At 43.2% G+C, this 16,464-nt stretch overlaps 1 protein-coding gene across 1 annotated transcript in view; it reads right to left on the reverse strand.

The window, feature by feature from the left end:
* Window positions 1–16,464, reverse strand: part of grin3ba (glutamate receptor, ionotropic, N-methyl-D-aspartate 3Ba) — a 71,798-nt gene that overhangs the window by 53,702 nt on the left and 1,632 nt on the right. The gene's annotated exons all lie outside the window — the stretch shown is intronic.

Consider the following 16,464-nt stretch of genomic DNA (forward strand, 5'->3'; position numbering starts at 1 on the left):
ATGGACACTTTTTGACCCTGAGCCGCTTTGGGCATTGCACACAGTAAATGATAGATTTCTTTACTGCAATTTGCAGTTATTTATATTTGTTGCTCATTATTATTATTATTATTCATTTAATTATTTATTTATTTATTATCTTTCCCCTTTCTTTCTTTCTTACCTGGGTTTTCAGGGTGTATGGAGTGGATAGGGGATATGATTGACTCAGTGAACTTGTAAGCTTGTTACCTGTTCATCTTTTGATCCTGACTATTACACACTTTCCAAATCATGGTTAATTTGATCTGGGCGGAGAGAACACCTCCTTGGTCCGGACCTGATTTTGGTCTGTTGGTCCAGACTGTGGTCCGAGGCACAATGTGTGAAAGCGAACTGAGACATTTAAAGCTGTATCATCTAGCCTATACTGCACAGTGTGTGACAAACTGCAGGGTCTCATGCCAAGGGAAAGATAGAGAGAGAGAGAGTGTGTGAGTGGAGGAGAGAGATGGAGATGAAAAGGTGTAGGAGGGGACAAGAGAGAGAGAGAGAGAGGGGGGGGGGGGATATGTGAGTTTTTGTATTTGTGCCAGAGCGAAGCAGGGACAAGATGCTGTTTGATAAAAAGTGACAGCATCAGAACGGCAGTCATTAAAGCGTGGGCTCACAATGGGAAGCACAGGTATTAAACTTTAAGGTATCCAAGCCATCCAGCCTGGATAAGAGAACACAGTCCCGTATATTTAGGCTTCAAGGACACTTGATTGAAGCCATAAAAATGAAAGATAACTTGTTGGAACTGAGTCACTGCGGAATCTCTCCCTCAAATTCTCATCCACCCCCCCCCCTCCATCCACACTCGTTTTCCCCCCCTTCTCCCTCTCTCTCCTCTGCGGACTCTTTATCCTGCCAATGCCGGGCCTCCCGTCCACTCACCCTCTGAGGCGGCGTCATGGAAAATTGAAAAAGTTCTCGCATTTGGAGTTAAGTAAAGCAGATAAGGTGGAGAAAAGTTGGAGGGAGCGAGAAGACAGCACAACAAATATGGAGGATGAATGTGCGTTGGGATGATGAGGTGGACAAGGGGTTTCAAGGGGAGGAGAGAGAGAGGAGGGTTTCTGTCCTGAGTGAAAGAGCAGGAGAAAAAAAAGGGAGTAAGGAATAAATGGAGAGTTTGTCTGTGGTACCACGGGTAAGGGAGGGAGAGAACGGGAGAATGAAAGCTTTATCTGATCTACTTAAACCATCGCTACTGTCCACCGGCTCAAAGCATAATACCCACTTATGCAAATACATCCACATCTCTGCTCCCCTGATAGTGAAGAAGGCCGAACAACAGCATCACAAAAGTGTGTTTTTGTGTGTTTTTGTGTGCAAGTGGGTCTCCTGGGTCCACGTGCATGTTGCGTTGTGTCTGCAAGAAAATGCTGTGCCAGGAAACCCCTCCACCCCCCCACCTCCTCTTTTTCTCTGCCCATTCCTCCAGCCATCTATCCAAGCCTTCCTCCCCTTCATCCCTCATTCCCCCTCCCTGCCTCTGCTGCTCCCCTCCCCTGCTGACATCCCTCTCCCTGTCCCCTTCCTCTTCCTTTCATCTTTTTTCCCTCCATCCCTCCTGCCTCTACCATTCCTCTCCTCCCAACCTCGCGGCCCTCGTCGTCTCTCCATCCCCTCCATCCTTTCCCGTTCCCCCCTTCTGCCCGCTGCCTTTGTCTGTTCACGGCCACCTCAAATGGCTTCAGATCAATCAAAGGCACTCAGCACAGTTTGTTAGCGAGCCACTGTTGTGGGAGAATGAAGCCGTGCACCCAGGGGTCTGCCTGCCGCCCTCATAATTAAATAGCTGGAGGACCGTGTGCTTCCCTCCAGAGGACCTCCTGCTCTCTCTGCCGACAGTCTACCTGGGAGAGATTTGTGCCGTTGCAAAACTAATCACTTAGGTTTGTGCAATCTCAGGCACAGCATAGAGAGAAAACCAGCAATATTATTAGGTTTTGGAAAATATCCACTGTTAATAAATGCTCTCGGAGATGCGGCCGGCGCTGATTTGAAAGCGGGGTTAACCCACTGGCTGCCTGATGAATGGAGAGCCGGTACGTTGATGAAAGCTACAGTCAATGGGACGGGCAGCTGCAGGTCCTGGGCCTGTCAATCACAAAGGGATTTACGTAAAGCAAGAAAGTAAGTTGCGTGTGCTGCAATCAATATCTCATCCTTTAAGTGCCAGCAAGGAATTACACGGGACCTGCACTCTTTAAACTATGTGACCTATTTCCAGTGCACTCACATGATGTTTGTTTATGTCCAATGGCTATAAAGGCAACTGATCTTAATTCAAACTCAACACAAAATTTTAACGATTAGAATCGGATGCTTTGGAATCTCTATAATTAAAAATGTTTAATATTATTTGACATAGATGGATATAACTTAAAGCTCTTCCCAATAATTTCAATATCAACGATAAAAACCAACTGAATATTCTAACTTCTGCAGTGATGCCCCTCAGCTCTACTGAGCATTCCAGCATATTTAACTTTTATAGACATTTCCCTCTCGGCATCCTCGTTTTCAACAGTGTCCGGCAGGAATTTTCAGCAAGAAAGATCTGATAAAACAACTAAAAGAACCAAACTGCAGACAGACAAAGTTAGCATGGCACTCAGGGCGAATACCAGCTAAAGCTGCCAAACAGTCCCCCTACAAAACCACATTTAAATTCACCAGATCCAGATTTTTATGTGGATATGAACCAAGGTGCACACACTCATAAATATCAGTCCCTTAACTGTGCCTGATTTTTTTTTATTTTTTTACCAAGATCCATGAATTATTCTGAGATATAAACAAATGTTAAGGACAGTAAATGAAAATCCTGGATCTGCCCCGAGGTCTGGATTGACACAAACATTTAATGGGTTCACTCTTGACGTCTACTGTATTGTTCCTCCAATAGTTTTTGTGTAATCCAACAGACAGACACACAACCAAAACCATAAAAACAACCTTCTTGGCAGAGATAACAACAATGGAGCATAAACAGCTAAAAACTGAATATTGAATTGGAATTCATCAGTGAGAAGCAAATCCAAGTGAATGCTGATGCTGTTCCGCATCTACTGGTGCAATTATGCACATTTGCCTTAACAACCTCATGAGATGCTGTTTAGTGTTTTAGCTTGTTGTGCTGCAAACACACAAGCAGCCAAAATTCATGCAATGCAGGTTTTTTTCAAACTCAACAGTGAGAGGAAAAAAAGTTTTTGCCTGCTACAAATTCATCATTTCACCAATGTGGAACCAGATCCAACACAATTTTGCACAACAAATGGAGGACAGGGCATGAATACCAAAGTGCCACGCATTCACATAAACACTTTCCATACCCTGCGTTATAACGACAGATGCACATGCACGCTGAGATTGGCAGAGCATCGTCACTGCTGTGAAAGCCTTGGCACGTCCGACCTGCGCCACAGTGCTGCTCCAGTCACGATGGTCTGATTGAGACTGACACAGAATGGACAGACTGGTCACGTCCTGGTCTGACAGGCTTAGTTTAACCAAAGCTGACACGGCTGCCAATGAATGCTGCGACTGTATACAGTGCCATTTTGAAAATTAGCACTGTTAAAACAAAGTCTGGGAGGGGCTGCCGCTGGAACGTCCAACACAATGATTGCTCTGCTGAGTCATAAGCTTTGCTTTGTTTCTCCTGCCAAACGAACAATGAGTAACTGGATAACTGGTTATCCACTTATGCATAACTGTATAACCATGTACACCAGTGGCTGCATGAGAGGAAGCCTCATGTCTCCCAGTTGACTTGCATGTAAAATCCCAACTACTTATTTACTTGAAGCAAAAGATTTGCCAAAAAAATTCAAAGCATGACATTTTAATTTTCATGCTTCATCTCTCATAGAAAATTGTTTTTATTGCTAGCAGGAGAATTGTTGCCTGAGCGTTCAACATTTAAGCAATCTCGTCCAAAAGAGAAATATATGAAATGCATTAAACAGCGAACCCACAGCTAAGCTGTTTGGGGAATTTAGTCTTGTGATTGATTTTTTTATCGACAGCCAATGATATTCCTGCATGGTTTCCTGCCATGATCAGAGGTGTGAATTTTCCTCCCTTAAGAACATCTGTCGACAAGAACTGATAAGAGGCATTAAAGAAAAACTTGAGTTTAATATTTTCTTTCTTGTACTTTCTTCTCAACATTACATTATAACATGATGTATTGAAGCAGCTTAAACAAGAGATTCCGTTTTTAAAGAGTAGATTTCAACCTGTTCTTCTGTAGAATCTCAACCAAAATTGAGAGATTCCCTCGTCCCTCGCTTCTATTTTATACCTGACAAATCTCTTCAGCAGTCACCACCGCTGAGCTGCCAGGAAAAAAGATATCTTCATCCAACCTTTTTCACTCAGCTGTCCTTCCTGAAAAGGATCATTCCAGCTGAGTGCCTCAGTTCCAGTCCACTCTTCTGTTGTGACTTAAAAAATAAACAGTGTAACTTCAGCAAAAACTCAACCCGACGGCTCCTTATGCTCGTCCAGTCCAGGAAAAAAACCAGACCACCTGCTGTTTTACCTAAAAAAAAAAGTAATGCTTGTATATTCCCTTTGCCTAAATTAAAAAAATATATATTGACGGCCCTGTTTTCTCTGCCTGAGGTGATTCAGAAATTATTGATTCCTCTCATTTCTGTGCTGTTTCCTGCTGCCACAGCCTCAGCAACACAACATTTGTATTTCTCATTCAATATAGTGTCAAAAACGCAACATAAGTTTAGCTCAATAAACACTTGGTGGGATTTGATTTTGGTACAGTGTGGCTTTTAATAAAAAAGAGATGGTAGTGATTTGTGTTTCTGTGCTGTTTGTCTTTCAGTCCAGAGTTTAGACACTTTGACACCTTGACCAAACAAGGCAGGTGTGAAAGTGCCTAAACTCTGGACCAGCGTCTGGACCGAGGAACTAAAACACTGAACTGAAGAGTGACATCTGAATACAGTAGCTGAACTGACAACATGGCGATGTTAAATGTAGGTGATGGTGACAGGACGTACGCTTGTCCTGTGACAGTGTAAAGTGAGCTCCCTGAATTACAAACCAACACTAACCTGATCAAATGTGAATATTGAGACGTGAGCCTTGCTTCAGACCATGTTTCTGGACTTTCAGGTGTAAGAGCTCCTCAAGTCTCAAAGTGTAGTTTGACCACGTCCACGGCTCAGTGATTGGGCACAGATGTGAGATCTGCATGCAACTGACCTGAATTACAGTGAAATATTGCTCCACTCTATAGTGTGACTTAGATAAGTGCGGCAGGAAGCTGCTTTAGCGCTATCTGGAGGACGGTCTGTCCTCTGCTGTGAAGGGCAATGAGGGAGGAAAATTGATCACATCCTCTCTCTCATCTCTCTATCACACTTTTTTACGTTTTATTTCTCTGTCTCCTCTTTTCTTTTTGTGTCACCCCGCCCTCCAGCTCTCATTTATTGTCTCCTCGCCTCATTCACCCATCATTTTCCTTCAATCCACTCATTTTCAAATCTCTTTCCCTTGCCGCCCAGTGTCTTGCGGTAACTTTCTCTCTCCATCGACTGTTCCGTGTGTCCTCGGAGCTCGTAAATAGTGTTTATGTGTTAGATGTTGTGCATGTGAATATCAGATCGTCTTGATGTTTCCACTGCACCAGTGCTCAGCCTCAGGATTTATCTACTGTTCCGCTCTGCTCTGCTTTATGGAGGCAGCTCAAACACAGAGGTCAATACAGAGAGAGAGAGAGAGAGACAAAGAGAGACAGAAAGTGAAAAGAGAGAGAGTGAGAGAGCGCTGAAACAAGACTTCACAACAAATGACAAGTGCTCGTGTTTATGATCGATGGTCCCGGATACAATCTGACTGAGTGTGTGTATCCATGCACGTGCGGGGCGAAGCTCTGTGTGTGTGTGTGTGTGTGTGTGTGTGTATGTGTGTTTTATGGCTTCGTCTATGTAGTAAATGGCAGTTACAGGAGATTACAGGTGCATCAGAAGAGGAGTGTGTGCTTCTGAGCTGCGTGTCTATCGGAGAAGAGAGATTTCAGTAAAGTGGATTTGAAATGAAAGAATAAAGTTGAAGCTTTAACTTATGGGTGTTTTCATCCATGTCAGATATGCAGGGTTAGGAAATGTAGCCCTTTATATACTTAGTACCCCAAGGGACGAAATAGAGTTTAAGTACATATGCTGTCAAAAATGTAATTAAAAGAAAAATGTGAATTATTTATTATTTGTTTCTCTGCTGCAATACTCCCGTACAATATTCCCACTTATATTTGTGTTCTCCAATCCTTACAAATGTTTTTACAAGTGGCAATATCAGCACTGTAATTTGATTGGTCTGTTACTAGAAATGGTCTGTTACTTCAAGCAGCCACTTAATCAGCTCAATCAGGCAACTTCACCAGTAGGGACTGACTGGGACCCCGGCAGTCCCCATGTTATTCCATGACTCCATTAAGTTACACCATGTCGGGATGCAGATCACAGGACTGCCCCTCGTTGAGACTTTTGACAGTCTAATTAGTTTCCGTCACCACTGGACCCATGAAAATAAGCAGCTAGAGAGCTCCCTGGACCGCCTCCCTACTAATGCAGGACAAACACAACAGTGACTGTGGAAGCTGCTCGTGACTCAGCACATGTTCACATGCTTTAATAACATCTGGTGCTAAACCAAGCTGATCTAACAAGCTCCTGATTTCAAAGTGGAAAAAAAACAAATGGAACAGTTCTGTACAAGTGATCACCCCAGGTTTGAATGTTGTTTCATGTGGTGTCGGAACAATGGAAAAAATGAATTCCCAACTGGGAAGATTCACTTGAACGCCACATCAAGTCAGATCAATCACAACAACTCAGAGAGTCTGCAAAATGTATACACAAGATTCGACTTTAAGTGTAAACCAATTGACGTAATTCACCCATTGAGGGTGGACCGTGGATCGGGCTGTTGGTGGTTGCAGATCTTGACCTTGATAGAGGATCGTGGCGGCAGCTGATCATGGATTATGCATACAACTAGATTGATCTCTTCATCTCTGTCAGACACTTTTTTCTGTACGAATACGTTAAACATTGATACACTTATACATCTTTGTTAGACGCTGTCTTTTCTCATCAATGTTGCAATATTGTTATTTTATTGATGTGCCCTACTAGAACTTCTTATACTACTATCCATCGCACTTCTGTCCATCCTGGGAGAGGGATACTTCACATGCGGCTCTCTCTGACATTTCTTAGTTTTTTTCCCTGTTAATAGTTTTGTTTTGGTATTTTTACTCTTGTGGAGGGTTAAGGACAGAGGATGTCACCCTATGAGACAAACTGTGATTTGTGAATATGGGCTGTACAAATAAAATTCATTATTATTCATACTTTTACAAGCAGCTCTAAATAGTAGCTTCTACGAAGAATTTGTCAAATATAATATTTTTGCCACTTGGACACTGCATGTCCATCTCTCCCTAACGCCTAACACCACTATAACATGCATACATTTCAAATTATTTACACGCCTGATCCTTTTTATTTGCTCTTTGTTATTATGCAAATATTAGACAGGGGTGTCAAGGTGTCTGAATCCTCTGAACAAACAAGTACAACACATTTTGTTCACAGCATCCATGTTTTTTCCCCATTTTCACTTCAAAGCACATGAACACACCGGAATCGACCACTTCAGAACTCAGGAAATGGGACCTTCCGAGGGGCATTATCATGCACAGGGATTAAATTGCTAATGGTTGAGGCTGTTTCCTATCGAAAGGAAAGAAAAGCTGTAACTGTCTGGAGGTTAGACGCTATGACGTTCATCAGTCAGGACAGGAAGTTGATATAAGGTCAACCAAACCTTTCAAACACCCCCCAAAAGGTTCAAGGCTAAGACACTGTTGACACAAATATTATCAAGCGTTATCGTCTGCCTGGCTTCGTCCTTCGTGCTCCTGCGGACTTCTCCTCTTCTTTTTTGCTGTGCTGGCATTTTGCCCTCAATATTATCTTTAGCACGTTAAACACATGCTAAATTAGGCTGAGGTCACATCACAGATGATGCTAATCAAGAAGATTCCCCTGTTCAACCTTAAAAAACTCCTTGGTTGCCTCGTCTGTGTGTTAATGATCACCGCCCTGGTACATTATCTTAAAAGCCAGCATCAGCCTGAACGTGATTATTTAATTTCATATCCAACAAGCTGGAGTCCAGCCAAATGGGGGAAATGGCTGCGTGAAGTGGTGTAAACGATGTAATGACGTGTGTTTTGTTGCGTACGCGTGAATGCCGCCGCTGCACTGTTGCGTGTCTCCTTGTTCAGACAGCCTTTCTCATGTGGGCAGGTGCCATTAAATCCCATCCAGATGGGCTCTAAATCATACCTGCTTTCTTGCCAACTCACAACATAAATATCCCAGAAGGAACACAGAAGTTACCTTGGGGTCTACCATCTTTCAATCCCGTCTAAACTTCGTCCACATCCCAAATATCTTCATCTCTGGCAAGCTTTCGTTCTGTCGCATTTTCCCCTCCTGCTCCCCTTTGTCCTTATTTTATCCCTCACTTCCTTGCTCACTTTACTTTGCTGTCTGATTCTCAGTTTTTGTAATCATTCTTTTGCCTCACCTCTCGACCTGTCTGAATCACTCATTCTGTCTGTCTGAGCCTGTTTGGTTCTGTATTTATTTATCTTGCATTACTCTTCCTCCTTTATTTTAATGTTGTCTTCATCTTCCTGGACGTTTCCCCCACTTTCTCGTCTTCACCCCGGGGTGCTTGGCTAAACCTGTCGTTTGGGCACTCGCTCAGCCATGTCCCACAGCCATCTGTCGGCAGCTGTTTAATCTCACATCAGCACATGTCTTCCTCACCTTCTCTCTCCTCTCCTACCTCCTGTCTGCCTCCTCCGTCTGCTTGTCTTTCACCTGCGACCTATGGGAGCTACCATAGGGTCCTGCGTGTTTGTATCCCAGTCTGCTCTTATCACTGATGCCCACCTGGCCTAGATTTCTTGTGTTCTGCCTCAGTTGCTACCTACTGTAACGCAATAACCCACAATCTTGTGTGTGTGTCAACAACTGCTGCACAATCAACAGCATTAATGGAAGAGGGAAGGAATAGGATGTGGAAAGTTGGAGGATGAAGTCAAAACGTATTTTGAATAATTTGGCATGAGTACTATCCATATGTGCACAAAGGGTGTAATCAATAGACTGGATGTGTGTGTGTTTGTGTGTGTTTGTGTTGCATGCACTTATCTATATGGCTGTGCGCTTGTCGGTGTGAGCGTATTTTTCAATCTCAGATAGCTCCAAGTTATCACTCACTAATCCTCTAATGAACCAGCACAGTTTAGATAAAACCAGCCTCCATCAATCTCCTCAATGGAAGAGAAAGCACAAGCCGTGAGTCTCCTGTCATCCTTCTCTGCTTTCCGTCAATTCCACTCATCCCCTCCAACCCTCCATCATCCCTTCTTCAGTCCCTTCTTCCTCGATCCTTGAATTACTCTTTTGATCGCTCCTTCCCTCTTCCCATATCACCCAGTTCTTCCAGCCTTCCTCGATCATTCCTTCCCCCATATTCATAGATCCTGATCCCTGGCATTCATTCTTCATTCCTCGTTCCATACATCTCCCTTATCCTCTCTTTTCCTACTTCTGCACCTAGTCATGTGCATTTCTTCCTCAATCCTTTCTCCATGTTCTACTTCTATCCTCCCCGTTCTGCCACCATCTCTCTTTCCTGTGTTGCTCCCTACCTGAATCCTCTATCTCTCCATTGATTTATTCTTCCCTTGTCCCCTCTCTGATAACTTCCTGTCATGCCTGATAACTGCTACTATTTCCTACTACCTGATTCTCACTGTTTTCTGCATCACTCCTTCCTCTCTCTCCATTTCTTCTTTGATCCCTCCTTTGCTCGCCTTTTCTCTCCATTGCGCCTTCCCTGATCCCTCCCATTCATTCATCATTCCTCTTTTCCATCTACATAATTTTTCCTCATTCTGCTCTTTTACTAATTTCTTTCTTGATCCCTCATCCCTTCTTTTTCTGCACACGGTCTCTGCATTCCTTCCTTGATCCTTCTTTTAACCCCCCACCCCCAACTCCTGTTTCTTCCTGTCTTTGCGTTCTACTTCCAGCTCCCCCCTGTTCTGCCGCCACCTGTCCTTCCCATGTTACCCACTACCTGATTCCTATATCTCTTCATTGATTTATCCTCCCTTTGTCCCCTAACTTCAGCTGCCTTCAGACAATGGACTGACAATCACCTGATATTATCTAGAGATGCTGTGTGTGAGACTGCAAATGTCAGTCGCTGCCAAGTGAACTCATAAGAGAATGTAGCAGGATTATGTCTGGAGATTCACCTCGATGATGTTTCTAACAGGCAATGGATGCAAAACTGAAAAAACAAAAACAATACAAATACCTCACGCTGAAAAAGATGTCTACCTAAAAGACAACAACCAGGCATCAACATCTGCCTGAACGATCCGGAGGTTTTCCTGTTGTAAATGCACCTGACCCTGTGACAGACAAACAGGTTCTGTCCTGGAGTTTGCTGACATTCTTCGTAGTTCATGTATGAAAATGGCTTTCCCTCCTTCCTTTGTACCGCACGCAACCCCCTCTTCCCCCTTCCAACCTTGATCCCTCCTCTCTGCAATCCCTACGAACTGAGTCAGTCTTTCTTCATTGATCCTTTGTTCTTTGATCCCTACATACGTCCTCAATCCCTCTATTAACTCTATAATGATAACCACATCTCCTTCTCTCCCTGACACATGCAGCGCTCTCTTTCCTCTCTGCCGCCCTCCAACTCTGCTTCTTTTACTTTTTTAACAGTGTACTGGTGTGGAGTTACTGGAGACATATGTTTCACTAGAGGCAAAAACACAAACCAAACATTATAACACTGACTCAAATGCCATACTGAGCAGCTCCAACACGCCCACAGTCCTTTTGGTAATACACACACTGCTGTTTCTGCTCTGCTCAATTAATCTGGCTCAGTCAAGACTGCGCCGAACTGTCATCTTAACACTAATAAAGAAAGAGCTTTGAGCTGTTTGCATTAAGTGGCCTGCTTGTCTCAAACTGTCAGTTTGCCTCCGGCTGTGGCTCGGCACAAGTTTTGTCCCTCACTTTCCACTCGTTTATTCCACTGTGGTTGAGGCACAAATCCCCTCATCATCTCAAAGAAAACACTACAGGCCACACGGCCCTGTAAAGCCTCATTAGGCTTAATAACCTTTAGTGAGCACGGAGCAGACACTGTGTGCATGTGTGCGTGAATCTTGTGAATGAAGGTATGCATTTGTGTGGGTTGTGTGCATGTGCCTCTCCGTGTGCATTTGAGCGCACGGACTTGTGTAAGTGGGTGAGAGCGTGTGCGCCGTGTGTATCCTTTGAGAGAGGGGCTAGCTCAGAGCCACAATGCGTCTTATTCAGCAGGGTCCCTGGATTAAAATGTAATTTCATTCAAAGTCGCAAATTGGGTTTTTTACTGTACTAATCTTCATTTTACTAAGCAGAATGAGGTATGTCATTAAAAAAAGAAGTGACTTAATTAAAGAATGCAGGATGGATAGATTGCAGTCAGGAAAGGAAAGTTCCCCACCAGAGGAACGAAGGTTATTTCGAATAATAAACAGTGAAAACCTCTTGGACAATACGGTACAGAAATGCGGGTGTGTATTGCAGTGATTATGTTGGAGGAATAATGGAGAATTACATCAGCGGAGTTGCAGTTTGGGCGTTCAACTAATGCTCTGATTCAGACGGATAAGATAAAATAAGATCATTTGCAAATTATGTTAAATAAAATTATCAGCAGTACCCAAAAACAGTAGAACAAGAGGCGGAGCAACAGAAAGCATGAAAATATGCTGATAGAAACTAGAGTCTGTGAGTTAGTCACCAAATGCTCTGTTTTTAAACCTTTCATGATTTGGTTTGACATTTTTATGCCTTTAGGGTCCAGTGCGTAAGATTTAGGTGAAAGGAAACTATTGGCTAACCCTAACCCTCATGATGTTTTCACTAGTTCGTTTCATCTAAATTGTATGAATTGTAGTTTTCTTTACCCCAGAAAAGGCCCTTTATATTTAAATACTTTATATTTACATCTAGGGGACCCTCTCTATGGAGGACGCCATGTTTTTTACATTAGTCCAGACTGAACAAACTAAACACCTTTTGAGTTTTTATGACAATTGAAGCTACCACAGGTTCTTTTTCATGTTTGTAAGGAGAGGGTGAGGTGAGGGGTGTTCAGCTGCAACATGCAATTTCAACACTAGATATCACAAAATTCTACACACTGCACCTTTAATTAATAGTGACAGGAAATGTGTGACTGGCTGATCAGGAGTTAAACTGGAGACGGCTCAGGGCATTGAGGTGGTGGGCCCCAAACAGCACATAGAACATTTAATTTAGGAATGATGGTGGTAACCACACTACCAAGAGGGGAAAAAAATATGAGTGGCATTCAGTGTCAGGCTGTGAAATACAGTCCTCTGCTTTACAGGGTGTATTTCAATAGTGTTTAAGAGTCGCTGGGAGTAAAGCGAGCTGCAGGAACACAGCTCCCACTGAGCAATGACAAATAATGAATTCACACCATACCACCCCTCTCACCTAATCACATTCAGGAATCAGCAAAACCATTTCCCTCAGCACTCGCTGCTAATACATTTCTGGAATAGAAATCATGATCCACAAAATAATCTCTGTGATATTATCAGCCAATCTGGAAGTGTTGTGGTTAAGACTGCGATTTAAAAAAAGGCTGACCACATTATGAAAATGAACTAAGATTGCGTAGATATTCTTTTTAATTAAATCTGTTGGCAATTGTGCAACAATGTTATTTAATCCTGCAATGACTACGCCGCTATTACCAACTCACCCTTCACACTTGCAGAATACCAATTCTAAAATCCATCTTGTTCAGGTTTTCAGATTGAGGCTACATTCTGATTCTTTTACTCAGACATCAAATACCCCAATTTCACTTCTTTTCCAAATTCCACTAATGGACAAATCACCAGCCCAAATGCCCATAATGGCCCTGATGGGAATTAGAAGCCAATTTCCTTTTTTCCTTCCCTTTGTCTGTCCCTTCTTCCTCTCTCCTCTCCTCTCCTCTCCTCTCCTCTCCCCCCATCCTGCCTGCCATAGATGGACGGGAGAGATTTACAGTTAGGGGTCACACAGTGGTTCTAATTAGCTTAAGTAGGTTGGAAGGAATAAGCACTTCCTTGCTGAGACGCATCAGCCACAGTCCCACAGCTCCTTCTGACTAAGCAGAGAGGGGAGGACACAGACGGACAAGCGAGCGCCGTGTCTGTCTGCCTTCCCGTCCTTTGTCTCTGTCCCTTTAGTGTCTGTCTATTGTAGGGATTGAACATTTTTTTGGACGATAAGAATTTTTTGTGATGATTTATGGGAGAAATGTGCTCATCTAGTAATAATGACAACCCTACAGTGGGGGTTGATGCAGTCTGGAAAATCCTCATCATCATTATCGTTTTCCTCATCATCATCACCCCTAAGAGATGTCGTTCATGCTGCCCCCCCATGTTGACTGTGCACTGCAACTGGAAATATAATGAAAAATGAAAGTGAGCCTCATGCTAATTACTTGTCAAGTTTTTTTCTCGTAGACATATCCGTTGACCTTGAGGAGGTGTCATTTTCTCTGTTTTTGTTAAATTTTAAAGTTAACTTGTAAATTGGAAGGAGGCGCAGTCTTGTGTGTGTGTGCAAGTTGCCTCCCTGTGTAAATCTACTTCTGTCTGATATTCAGGATCTGTTCAGCACAGCAACATGGGCTCAATTCCCAATACCCTGCAGAAAAATCTTCACCATTTCAAAAACTCGGGGGAGAGGATTCTCCTTCCAAAAGCAAATAAAAACAACCCTCCCTCCTCCGCTTTTTGGATCAATCTATGACGAATCAGGAAATTTTTTTGGCAGCGGCGTTTGTTTTGTTTCTGTCTTCCTCCAGCCCTCCTCCCACCTCTCAGGAGCACACCTCCCTCCTGGTGCAAAAATGGAAATAGCCTTTTAATTAGAATTATATTTGTGTATTTTGCTATCGGCAGATAAACCAGCTCCTGCGTCCTGTTTGCACGTGGTGACAATTTGCCTCCCTGTTGACCTGATGCACTCGGCACTATCCTCTCTGTGTGTGTTTGCAAACATGTCCCACCTCCCACCAGCCTCTTTTATTTTCCCTCTCATGTTGCTCCCTGTCGATACAGATGCACCCTGGAGTGTTAGAGAAAGAGCATGCAACAGTCCTTATGCACTGACTCATTCTGTTTTAGAGTAGCAACCTCTGACTATTTCATTATGAATGAAGCAGTATGGTTTTTTCATCTTTCACTCTGCAGAACATCCAGATAATTGTGAGATAGAGTCCATCCGATGTAGATTTCTAGCGGCTGATACTGATATTAAGAATTTAAAAAATTCAGATACCGATATATATCAGCTGATACCTACAAAATGACAGAAATCCCTGTGCCATTCATCTCATCAGCTTCACAGTTGGCATGTGTATTTTTAAGGGCCCAAGGAAGCGCAGTGTCGAATTAGCTGTGACTTGGAAACAAGCTAAATTCAATATTAAGGAACTTTGAATAAACAGGTGACCAATGTTCTGTATCAGCAACAACAATTGATTCTCCAGTTTAGGATTCTGCGAGTCGAGCTTTACTGAACTTTTTATAAATGGGTGAATAGTTCTTTGTGCAGCAGCTGCGGCTTCAGGGTTTTGTGGACTGAGTCTATCTTTACCTGCTGTGGCTCATTTGCTGCAGATCACTTTTATAGTTTCAGATAGAAAACTACAACCAGCATCACAAAAGAAAACAGCCCTCTCCACACAGATACCTTTAGAACGGCCACTGCACCAGGACAAAGAAAATATAACTAATAACACTTGACTTGTGAGAAAAAAATGTAAATGCACAGGTTATTCTGTATAATAAAAGTTTTCATATTGGCACATATTGGCAAACATGAATGCAAATGACGATACATGTCTGAAAGGCTCATATCAACCAACTGATAAATCCGACAGGTTCAATCTTCAAATTGCTTGAATCATTTGAGCACAGTCCAAAACAAAGGAGCACTAGTGATAATCTTCATATGCAAGATTCTTCTGTGTGTTTGGTTGTAGGGACATGGCTGTGGTTTTTATTTTTTTTGTTTCTCACAGCACCGTGTCGCGTTGCCTGTGGATTTTCTTCAGTTGTTTCCAGTGTTTGGCCCGAGTCCCTCACTTGGCTGTTAGCTTTAACTCTTCAAAGCTCCGCTGTGTCTCTTCTGCTGCTAACAAACAAACAGATGTCTGGAGCACATCACCTTCAGCAATCAAGAAACACTACCTGACATAAAAGATTGCATGAATTCAATATAATGCAGATGCACTTTGGTTTAGCGCAAACAAACGCAAACCATTCCACTTGTGAAATCATTGGGAAAAGCAGAGACGAATAGACACGCAGAGAGACAGTAAGGTTGGGTTTCTTTTGCTCTGTATACTTGGCACTGTTATGCAGAAGTGAAAGGCCTCCTACAACAAAAAAAACAACCTTCTGCTGGCCCACCCCTTCTTCTCTTTCTCCCTTCATCTCCCTTCATCTCCCTCCCCTTCCCTCTCCTTCCCTCTCCTCTTGCTTATCTCCTCGCGTTGCCGACACATTCGTCAAGTGGTGTGACTTCTCATTCATGCTAGCTGTATTGAAATCGAATAAGCAATCCATTGTCGACAAAAAGACACGACAGGACAAGATTTGAGACTTAAACGATATATTTCTTCCACCGCTCCTCCCTCTTTCTCTCCTCACGGTCTCCGTGATGCCGCCTCTAAGTTTAGCCTGTGGGTGTGTGTCTCAGTTGAACCTGAAAAAAAGTTGAAAGTCCTCTTTATGTGTGTGTGTGTGTTGTGCCTCGTTTGACCCTGTGTAAGTGTGTTTGCACTCAAATGTTGTGTGTGTGGCAGAGAGAGGCAGTTGGCTGCTCAGTTGGAGACAGGCGGATATGACTGGAGCTGGATTGACTGACTGGCAGGCAGCTCGATTGCTGCTGGGAATACTAACATGACACTCTCACACAAATGCTTATTGCCTGCCTACAAATTTCTACACACACATTCACACACACACACACACACATGGCAGCACCACACACTCTCTCACACACATAAAAATTCAAAGGCTATGTGATCACACACAAGTACCCTGAGCTGCGGGCGCCACACTTCTGCACAGCATCCATCTATCAAGGTCTCAACTGTTTGAATGATTCTGTCTGAAAGGTGCCAAAACAGAGCCATCTTCAGTCACACACACACACACACACACACACACACACACACACACACACACACACACACACACACACA

The sequence above is a fragment of the Paralichthys olivaceus genome, chromosome 12 (genome assembly GCF_024713975.1).
Source record: "Paralichthys olivaceus isolate ysfri-2021 chromosome 12, ASM2471397v2, whole genome shotgun sequence".
Taxonomy (NCBI): Eukaryota; Metazoa; Chordata; class Actinopteri; order Pleuronectiformes; family Paralichthyidae; genus Paralichthys; species Paralichthys olivaceus.